At 33.1% G+C, this 12,217-nt stretch overlaps 1 pseudogene; it reads left to right on the forward strand.

Annotated features, from left to right (window-relative positions):
• Nucleotides 1-1,243: 1,243 nt before the first annotated feature.
• LOC128172212 (uncharacterized) lies at nucleotides 1,244-11,452 on the forward strand (annotated as a pseudogene).
• Nucleotides 11,453-12,217: the final 765 nt, after the last annotated feature.

The following is a 12,217-nucleotide window of genomic DNA, read 5'->3' on the forward strand; positions in this document are numbered from 1 at the left end:
AGGAAAGATCGATTATTTACTCTGTCATTCACGTTATCAAGCCCATCAAAACTCCAAGCGTAGATCCCATACAATCACGCTAGAACTGTCTTGGCTGCTGAAAAAGACGACTGGTAAACATGCTTTTGTGTTTTATCTGGTTTTGATTTATATACGGTTAGTTTGTTCAACCTGAATTAAAAAATCATTTTATCTAAAGGAAGTCAAATATAAAATCGAAATTTTTAGACCGAAGTCAGTTGCATTAAAAAATTAATTTAGCACCATTATGGAGATCCTGTGGAATTGTAGCCCTCTCCAGTAAACATCAGATATAAAAATCGGAGAGGGCTACATTATTGCAGCTAGATACATGTATAACACTTTTTCTATACACTTTTTCATACAGGAAGCATTATGATATCATATCATGTGAAAAAAGACCATACAGTGCGAGTAACATTTATCATATCGTACAAAAAGCAAACCGTGCTATGATAGGAACGTATTGTAAAAACTGTATAGCGTGTGAGAAGCATGTGAGAAACATACAGCTGGTATAGTAGTGTGTTTCAGGTTTTTATTTGTATGAAGAAAAAAAATAATAAATAAATAATGCATCCCCCCCCCCCCAATAATTTCATTTTGTGAGGGGATGCTCTGCTTTGCGGTGCCCTTGTATTTTTTAAAAATACATTGTGATTCATATACCGTTACCACTATATTGTGATATGTATTGTTGTTTCATAACGCATGCATTGTTCATATAACCATAATATTTCATCATATGAATGCTTATGTTTATATGTAACATTAGACTTTTTATCTAAGTATTGTTTTCATTATTATTTTACAGCATTGATCAGTATGAATCTTCCAAAAGCTTGAAAAGCACATTAATGATGCAACCTCAGACAAGCCCAAAAATAATGCTGTTATGAAATTAATGTTGAATGAACAACTTCCCATGGAAGCTTTGACTCTTTGCAAGGAGGGATATTGATAGACAGTAGGAGATTAGATATGACTTTGGACTCTGTTGCAGCACTGTGATGCACGTTCCATAGATTCTTCTGACCACTGCACTGATTCAGCAGATGTCAGACATGAACAGGTATTTTTCATTAACTACATTACTTTTTTCAACACATGATTTACAAGCTTAACTCTAATTACAATGAAATCTTTTTCAAATTTATAACAGAGAGCATTCTAGAGAGGGACACAATGGTAACTCATGTAGATGTTCCACTTACTAGTTAAGATGGGCTCTTAACTGATACTACAGTCTACTCAGAACCATGCAACTTCACATGTTCAACAGCTTAGGCATTTTACTACAGGTATTACCTTTAGTTACTCTTTCTGAAATATAGGGGAACATTTCAGTAACTACAGTAGACCTGTAGTAACTAAGTAACTAAAATTTCATTGACAATTATTCTTTGCCTGTACTCTAGGGAGGAATTTGAAGGCAAATCCTGTTGAAGCACACCCAGATGTTCCACAGATTCTGCAGAACAGTGAAGCCATAATTACCGTATATACTTGTTCTACAGATTCAACAGGTCATAAAGGACCATGTTGCCGAATATGTTCAACAGCCTTGCATAGGTATTTTTATTACACAAATACATGTATTCTGAATGATAGGGAATTTTTGTCAAGGCAGGACTTCACTAGAATATCATTGTTCTTTGTATACTCTAGGGAGCATTTTGGAAGCGGCAGTTTTGCATATACCGCATAGTTTAGTGCTAGAATCTTTTTAAGAGCACCCGATTGGCGCAACAATTTTTGAAATATTTTTATCTCCTTAATAAGAAGACATATGTATAAAGATAGAGAAAAGTAATAAGATTTTAAAGCTAAAATATTTAGATTTTTTTCTTTTGTAAATGATAGTTTATAGCTAGACAAATCATATCAAAAAATTTAAAGAAGATCTGATGGTTAATTTATTAACCACCCAGCCTCCTTAAAGGATACTATCTGAGTATTAATTGATCACCAAATCATTTTATTTCTTTTCAGAATATTAGATAGAAGCTTGTAATGGTAGTAGCATCAGCATTGTCTGGAAGGAACTATCAGTGAAGGTAATACATGCAGATACATTATTTGAGGGTCCTCAACACCTGTTAAAAGTTCTGCATACAAGCCCATTCTCTTAATTAAAGATATTGATTTTTAGCATGTGTTTTGACTTAAAAATTACCCCCCCCCCCCCATAATCAGTTTTTTTAAGGGGGGACTTTAAATTTCATATCTCTTCATTAAAATAAATGCTCCTTCAGTATTCACACTCAGAACCGGTGGGTTGGTAGACTGAGGGTAAACCCATAGCTGCACAGAGATATTTAAAACACCAATTATTGGCGATATTTAAACTGTTTCACATCGCGTTGAAATTGCCATGATGTGACGTATTGTCTTAAAAGTAGAAGTCACAGGGTGTCGAGGATTCTTAATTTCGTTATTGTTTTAGTTATATTTTGTCACCACTTTTTAATCAGCCTTTATCCTTAACTTTGACAATGACAGCTTTTTTCTGAAATGGAATTGTTTGTTCTGACATTTTCCCTGTAGATTGTTCATGATTTATTTTGTGTCTTTGTGACATTGTGTATATGCAAACTTATAACTGTGTGATTGCTCATGGTTTTTGGGTCACTGTCAGATATATGTATTTGTGTCTGTTCATAGATTAAACGTGGGTCATTGTCATATATATATATATGTTTGTGTCTGTTCATGGATTGTGGGTCATTGTCATATACATGTATATATAAATATATATATACCGGTATATGTTTGTGTCTGTTCATGGATTAAATGGGGGTCATTGTCATATATACATGTTTGTGTCTGTTCATGGATTGTGGGTCATTTTCATATATGTGTCTGTTCATGGATTAAATGCAGGTCATTGTCACACATACATGTTTGTGTCTGTTCATGGATTGTAGGTCATTGTCATATATATATACCGGTACTATATATACCAGGGTTGTCCAAATAAGTTCGTGGACAATCGCGTTTTTGTTATTTTAAATGGGTTAATTTATTCATATTGTTTATCTAAATCTTTGTCATAAAATTTCAGATCAAACCAAAGTGGTTTTTATTGTTTTCTATAGAAATAAAGTAAAATTTAATGTATCAAAGGCTCGCAGAAAGTATGCACGTCCCAGCGCAAAAATTGTCCAAACTTTGTAATTGAGTTTTTAGACATGAATATTTACTGTTTTCATAATCTTCTATTGTGATGTAGTCTAGCTGTATTGTGTACATTATTTTCATACATCATTTAAAAATATTTTCAAACCAGCAGAGGACTTTTAAAAGATATTACGGCAAGATTATGTCTTTAAAAACGCATGAAAAAGCAACTTCATCTGACCGCTGGCAATAAAAAAATTGTGTCAACTGAAGTAAAAAACTGAAATGAATGAAACGATTATGGAAACTTATCCACAAGTGGCACAAGTGATATCTTGATGGAATATGCGATTGTACCTTCTGACCAAATGGTGAATGCGGCATATTACTCTCAAATAAACCCAGGACTACGTCATTATAATTTAACGTCATACTAGGCAATGTATATCGTTCATAACTCCATTACAAAAATATACATTGCTCTGATTTTTATACACATACATTATTATGCTCTTTATTACAATATTATAATACTTTCCTGATAATGGCGCTTCTATTTTGAATAAAATTATATGTGTTCACAAACGTTTTGGACAACCCTTGTATATATATACGTTTGTGTCTGTTCATGGATTGTGGTTCACTTTCATAGAGTTTTTGTTCTGCAATTTTTTCTGTGGATTGCTCATGGGTTTTTATGTCTTTGAGTTTAGACATTTGTGCATATGCATGCATACATATTTAGTTTAGATATATATATGTGAATGCTCATGGTTTTTGGGTTGCTCTCATATCTACATGTTTGTGTCTGTTCATAGGATGTGGATCACTATCATGGATTGGTTGTTCTAACATTTTTCCTGTACAGTAGTTTGTTCACGCCTATTTTGTGTCTTTGAGTTTAGAAATTTGTTTAAGTGCAAATATATATGTGAATGCTAATGATTTTTGGGTTGCTGTCATATATACATGCTTTTGTCTGTTCATGGGATGTGGGTCATTGTAACAGATTGTTTGTTCATGAGGTTTTAGTGTCCTTGTACATAACGCCTCAACTACCTTATGTGGATGATGATGATACTTCAACATTAATTTACATGATGATACTTCAACATCACATGCTGAAACTTTAACATTACATGCTGATACTTTGTCTTTATATGATGATAGTTCTTTGTTACATGCTGATACTTCTTCATTATATGATGGTACTTCACTCTGCGGTGATTCTAAAAATAGGGAAGGGTCATCTTGAGATTGAAATACACTAAAATTCAGAATTCATTGATGCCTGACAAGTTTTTAACACTGGGCTTTTTCTCTGTTTCGGAGATTGATCAGATATTACTAAGGTCCACTGAGACTAGTTTAGATCAAGATACTCAACAAATAATACCACTTGATTATGTGTTGTCCTTTAACAGAGTCATTTTATATTTAAAGAAAGCCTGCTTGGGAAAACCATTGGCGCTCCCCATCAGTGCATACAAATCAGGGGGTTCGAGGTACCCCAGGGGATTTTTTGTCCAAAAATGTGCATTCTGAAGTGAACCCAAGTTTATGGCGCTTGGTCAAAGTGGACCGCTAAAAGTATTCATAGCACCTAAACAAAGACTTCTGTCATTCAGGTTACATCAGATTTATGGGCGGGCTTTCCCTGGAGATCCACATAAAGGAGTGGGCAATGTAAGCACTAATTTTTTTCAACAGTACAGTTACTGCTAAAGTCAGTTTCAACAGCGCACGTAGTCCCTAGCATCTGACTTCATGTAAGATATTGCAATCTGGAGGACGCAATGCTCTATCCTTTGCATGTAGTTTTACAATAATTTTATGAAAATGGAAATTCGATCATATGTAGATCAATAGATGAAATATTGTAAAATACGGGATCCCCCCCCCCCCCCCAATTTCCTATTTTATATTTACTTGTTGACTTGTTGTGATTGAGGGGTAGGTCTGCCACCACCCCCCCCCCCTTAAATAAAAGATAGTTTGTGCAAAGCGCTGGGATCTAATGGATGATTGCTCATGCTCTGATTTCCTTAAGAAAGAAAGTAAAATCGCTATTTAATGGCGTAGAATGCCCAATCCAAAGGGGGTAAAAATAAATTTGAAGGCCTGCAGAATTAAAACAATCAACCTACAACATAAAACGTACTCATAAAATTGGCATCCAATTTGAAGGCGCCTAAACAAAGATGAGTTCCAATAAGGGGACTATGGAATTGTTTGACACACAGAGATTTCGGCGCAAGTTCCAACAAATATAATGAAAGTGATGGTGCCCCCATTCCCTCCAGCATCCAGTTTCAGCTGAATGGCACAATCCCTAGTATTGGGAATATAAGTTTTGATAATAACCAATGGGGTGTCCATATTTATATAAGGAAATAAGCATAAAAGAAGCTTGTTTAAATTGTTGGGTACAATGTAGCTTGAATTTATTCTATTCTCTCCTTAGTAATATCCCTTTATTTTTACCGAATCACGATCCTGCTGCTTAAAGCGAATTTAGAATCACCGCATACTGTAATACCATCATTTTATGAAATATCAGCATGTATTAGTGAAAGCATATAGTGAATAGGTATCATCATATAATAAAAAATTATCAGCATGTAATGTTATACTATCAGCATGTAATGATAATTGATAAATTATCATATAATGAAGAAGTATCAGCATATAAAGTTCACTTGATGTATCAGCATGTAATGTTGATCGATGATCAGCATGTAATGTTGATCGATGATCAGCATGAAATGTTGAACTATCAGCATATTATGGGCATTATCTACATAAGGCAGTTGAGGTGTTCCATATCTTTGAGTTTTATTTGTGTTTACATGTATATGTATATATATGTGAATGCTTATAGTTCTAAGGTTGCTATAGTAATACATATTTGTGTCTGTTCATGGATTGTGGTTCACTGTCATATATACATGTTTGTGTCTGTTCATGGATTGTGGGTCACTATCGTAGGTTAATTGTTGTATTATTTCTCCTGTACCAGGTAGTTTGTTCATGACTTTTTTGTGTCTATGAGTTCAGACATTTTTATATATGCAAATATTTTAAAGGGGCACTGTCATGATTTTGGTCAAATTTTGTTTTTCTGTTTTCATTATTTACAATGCTTTAGGATATATTTCTAATGATCAAATGAAATTTGAGAGTCAGTCATTGAGTTACAAGCAAGATACAGAGCTCACAATTCTTTGTCATGTAAACCAGGCTTATGCCCTATTTTTTATTTACATGGGTTCAATATACAAGTCTTTTTCAAGCTGATTTGTCTATCTTTTTATTCATTTTAAAAATAAATAAACAGTTCCTAACATTTAACACATTCATTTTAGGTCTATAACTGGAAGTTTTGCTTCAACATTCAAAATTTAAACAAAAGATTTGTTTACATAGCAAAGTAATTTCTTATTTAATTTTGGTCTCAAGCATTTTGATATTATAGTATGATAGAATGCTGGAGAAAATTGTATCTAATTTGTTTGATGAATTATTGAACTGTATATACATGTTTGTGTCTGTTCATGGATTGTGGGTCATGTATATTCATGTTTGTATCTGTCCATGGATTGTGGGTCATTGTCGTATATTTACATCTACAAACTTTAAGTATAATTTCCTCAATTTCTTACGGTAGGTTATAGTTAATTCATAGCTCTATAGAAACAGCCAGACTGAAATCTACAGGCCCCATTTATCTATTGGTCGAAATCTACAGCAACTGAAAGTGACAGGACTGATCCGCTAACGCGGGTTATGTATTTTTCCTGCAATGTCGCTACCTTCATATCCCGAATGAATCACTATAGAAAGCGTTTTATTGTATAAAAAAAAATGACCTGCATATGGAAAGGAACGATATGATTAACATAATAGGATAAACAGAAAAACCGTGAAGTTAAATGATAAACTTTCTAGGATTAACACTCGGTACTACTGGATTTGTGCATGATGATAGATCTGTATGCTTGATCGATAGGTCTGACAAATGATATGATATGATAGTATAAGATTGTAAAAAATATTGATGCGGGTACTATATACCGGTATATATATGTTTGTATCTGTTCATAGATTGTGGGTCACTATCATATATTGTTTGTTTAAACATTTTTCATGTTATTTGTGTATGGGTTTTTTGTGTCTTCAAGTTTAGTCAATTGTGTATATGCATTAATACATATTAAGTTCAGACATTTGTAAATTCAAAGATATATATGTGAATGCTCATTGCTTTTGGAGTGCTGTCATATATAAATGTTTTTGTCTGTTCATGGGATGTGGGTCACTCTCATAGAATGTTTGCTCAAACATTTTTCCTGTAGATTGTTCATTAGGTTTTTGTGTCTTTGAGTTTAGATATTTGTGTTTATGAGTACATATATATGTGAATACTCCTGGTTATTTGGTCGCTGTCATAAATACATGTTAATATGTGTTAATGGATTGTGGGTCACCGTCATAGATGACTGGTATATGCTCAAAATTTTCCCTTTTAGTTTACCAGGTAGTTTGTTCACGACTTTTTTGTGACTTTGAGTTAGATATTTGATCTTTATGTTAATTGTTGGTTCTCTGTTATACTGTATCCGCAATGAATTTAACATGATAATAAAATGATAGGATAGAAACCACGCACGATATGATAGGATTGACGCATGTTATACATGTACATTGAAAAGTGTACATGCAAGATACGATAGGAATGATACACCAGAGGAAAGGATAAATGATGTTCATGATAAACATATAATATTAGCTCTAAATGATCTTCAAAATTAATGTGATAAATTAATGGCAGAGTTTGATAAAAAAAAATGTACAAATAAAGATACTCGCAGAAATCTTTTTATTAACAATTGCCTAGTTGTTAATCCTAGCTGCTTCATCTAAAGGGTATACAAAAATGACTTATTGGCTTACATGATTAATAAATTATCTGTATTCTACATTTTTTTCATTACCGAACATCCCAGCCAATCACTACTAACATGTCATCTCAACATCGAATCCTGTGGAAAATATCAGGTTCAATAAAAATTCAACTGTCGTTTTTAATAAACATGTACAATCCAAACAATAACAAATTATATACAAATTACCTGTAATGTTTACGCAGTTATAAACTCTAGTACATATGATTAAATGTAATACTATGAGCATTTAGTCTAGAAAAAAATGTTACTGTAACCATGTTCCTATAAAGATCTTCAATTGTTCACATTAATCTTTTATTTCCATTACTTACATATATGATTAAAATGTAATTTCTAATTTGATTTTTGTCACAAGAGTTTGGATATTAGTATGATAGAATGCTGGAGAAAATTTTACCTAATTTGTTTGATGAACTATTGTACTGTAAAAAAAATGTTGGTGTCTGTTCATGGATTGTGGGTCATTGTCTTGTATATACATGTTTGGGTCTGTTTATGGATTGTGGGACATTGTCATGTATATGTATACCTGTTTGTGTCTGTTCATGGATTGTGGGTTATCATCATATATTTCTTATTCTAACATTTTTCAGTTGATTGTTCATGAGTTTTTGTGTCTTTGAGTTTACTTAATTGACATTTGCATACTGGATATATGCGTCCATACATATTGAGTTTGTACATATGTACAATGAAAGATATGTATGGGAATGCTTGTGGTTTTTGAATCTCTTTCATGTATAAATGTTTGTGTCTATTCATGAATTGTAGGTCACTGTCAGAGATTATTTGTTCTAACATTTTTCCTATAGTTTATTACTGTGTCTTTGAGTTTAGTTATCTGTTTATTTGCAAACATAATTACCAGGTACATGGGATGTTGGTCACTGTCATAGATTGTTTGCTGAAATATTTTTGCGATGGGTTGTTTATGAGTTTTTTGTGTCTTTGAGGTCAGATATTTGACTGTTCATATGCGTACATATATATATAGCAAGTTTAGACATATGTTTATATGCAAATATATACATTGATATGTGATCGCAGATAATTGTTTAGTTTTTAAACATTAAAGCATTATTACTTGAAAGATGTGGTCACAATTTACTGCAGCATAGTGTGTATACAAATTGAATACCAAGCATTATTATCCCTTCTGTCAGTTTGTCACTATATATTCAATACTCATCTATTTTCGCATAGTATCAAAGGATTTATATAGCGTAAGCATACTATGCCGTAATAGAGCACGGCGAATATTTTCAACGAAAATCTGTCAAGCGCCGACAGCGGGATTCGAACTCACGACGCTAAAATCATTGAATCTAGCATGAAGCCCAACGCGTTACCGCTACGCTAAATTAGCCGTTATCATGACAACCGGTATTTAGGTATATAAAACGTAGAAATGTACGACTGACATCAAGCAATTAAAATTATTCATTTTTCCAAAAAAAAACTTCATTATTGACGGTAATTTTAAAGTTAAAGTTTCCTATAAACTTTTGAACAAATTGATTGAACATTTTTCAAAGAAATTCTACATGAGAATCACAAAAACGCTTTTTTAAATGACGCTTGATAAAGAATGTTCAAGAAAAAAAATTCACTGAGATTTCGTCTGCTAAACATTTCGAGTTTTCTCGGTAAGGCCAAACGTCTCTCTATTTCTTGAATAGAACATAAATCTTTGTTGACTTTTTATTGTACAACAACTTGTTGATTAAATAAACAATCAAATCAATTGATTACACGTAATTTGAAAAACAACAACAAACGCTTGCTTTTCCGGTGATTATTTTAAGGGACTTGTCAACACTCGAACGTCAGAGCTACTTATAGCAAAGCACGTCAGTATATTTAACAGTCGGCATAATAATAACAATAGTGTTGTGTTGTGCATGTACTATGCCTAAATAGTAGTCAGGGTTTGATACATAGTGCACTCGCCTCCGGCTCGTGCACCATGTATCAAACCCTGACTACTATTTAGGCATAGTACATGCACAACACAACACTATTATATAACTAGCATGTTATGAAAATGTGTTGCGTACACTATTATTTTAACTTACATGTACAATTGTAGAATTTAATTCACTGAACCTTTCTTATATTTGATTCACAGATTCTATTGAAGAACACAAGGATTATGTCCCAAGTGGTATAGAATCAGTGGATAAACCATCATGCACCACATTACCATCAATGAAAAAATGGACAATGGAATAGGACATTTGAATTTTATATGGACTTTAAAGATTAAAGTGTACCAAGAGAGGCAGAAGCACTGAACTTAAAAAACAAATGCAAATTTCTTGCTGATAGAAGTATTCATCAGAAAAAGAGTAAAATGCAACATATGCTGAGACTTAATCAGCAGATACGATTGCTGATTCCAATGAGCCCCCGTTAAACGTAATGGCGGAAGATGAGGATGCAAATTTAGGACGTTTGGTCTTGCAGTAACAAATGATTCTGTAATAAACCCTTTAAATTTAAACAGTAATTGGAAGATTATCTCCTCATGAAATACCCTGGACTTATTTATAAACAAGAGTCGTCTGTATGCTTCATGTTTTAGATTGAAGATTGAATGTGGTTGTGTTATATCTGTATTACTCTCTCTGCTTCCCATCTGCAACATGTGTACCTGTGGTGTAACCTCATGGTTTAGTTTTTATTCGTTTTAAAATCTTAATATCAGCAATAAGATGTTGTAATTTCTTATGTGTTACTTTTATGTTTAAGGTCAAGTGAACATGATTGAAATATGTATTGCATATATTTTAAAAGTATATTACAATGTAATTTAGAATACTTAACGTTTTTAAAAAAGGACAATCATATTAAAATATCTAATATTTACATGTAGTGTATATTTCCCCTTATGTTTGCAGAGGACATCTGTGACGTTCAATTTCTCATGACACCTCTGGGTTTTAGCTCTGCTGGCCATTGACCAGAAGAGTGTATGCGATGATCTGTTTGTGTAGCTTTCTGTTTGTCTCTCTGTGAACAATTTTCAAATGCTACTACTATTACAGCTATCAAGAATGTTCACATATATATACATGTCTTGTGTTTGAAATCATGCATGACACATTTTTCTAACTTTGAGAAATAAAATATATAATCTTTAACTGACAAAAGTGTTCCCTTATTAATGTTGTTTTACCTCTGCAAATAAAGGTATCATGGTATAAAGGATTTACCTTGTCTGTCTGTTAATCTGTGTCTACATTACAAGTGTTGAGGATGGATTGCTATGCCATAGCAATATTTTTGGTGGGGGTTATGCATTTGCTGCTGCCTTTATTTGACACAGAGATGGTCATGGTCATGTAGTGATTCGTCATGACCTAGACGTGGTAGTACATGGACAAGGTGATAAGGAAAATAATGATTTGGGGTATTACCCTAATACAAAGTCACAAGGAAAAGCGTATAGGACAATTTGATGTGGCCTAAGCTATAACCGAGATAAGTTGTTCACACCTTAATTTTTACAAGTAGTTTCAAACCAATGGCATTTGACACTTTAGGCGTCAATGATTTTAGTGAAGAGGTTTTCTGGTCTGTTACCATATTCTCTTTGAAGATAATTATAGAAACCAAACTTAGAAAAACAATGTATTTGAAGACATTTTTTTTTTTTATCTTTGACACCGGTCAAAGACAATGTTTTGATCTATGTTCTATGTTCATCTTATCAAAAGGGGTACACAGACCAAACTTCTTCCTGAGATGCATAAACATATACCGGTACTAGTATATGATCATTTCAAAGCATGCTTTGCATGCTGTATGCTAACCCTTTCGCTGCCACGTCAAAATAGACGTTACTACGCTTCAGTGCCAAGCATGACGTTATCAAATTCATGTTTTGACGTAACAATCTGACACAACGCGCCGTACCATTTTTTTAGCGTTGCGGGATGCAGTTTTGTGTTTTTAATTGATAATTTCTAATGTTATCGAAAACAATGGCTTTTTATCTTTTAATCTGTCATTTCAAATAAGACGTTACGCCATTCTTTTTTTTCTTTCTTTTTTTTAGCGTCGCCAAATGAAAAAGAAATGTAAAGAAAACCACGTCTTTCAAAAAA

This window comes from Crassostrea angulata, chromosome 2 (assembly GCF_025612915.1).
Source record: "Crassostrea angulata isolate pt1a10 chromosome 2, ASM2561291v2, whole genome shotgun sequence".
Lineage (NCBI taxonomy): Eukaryota > Metazoa > Mollusca > Bivalvia > Ostreida > Ostreidae > Magallana > Magallana angulata.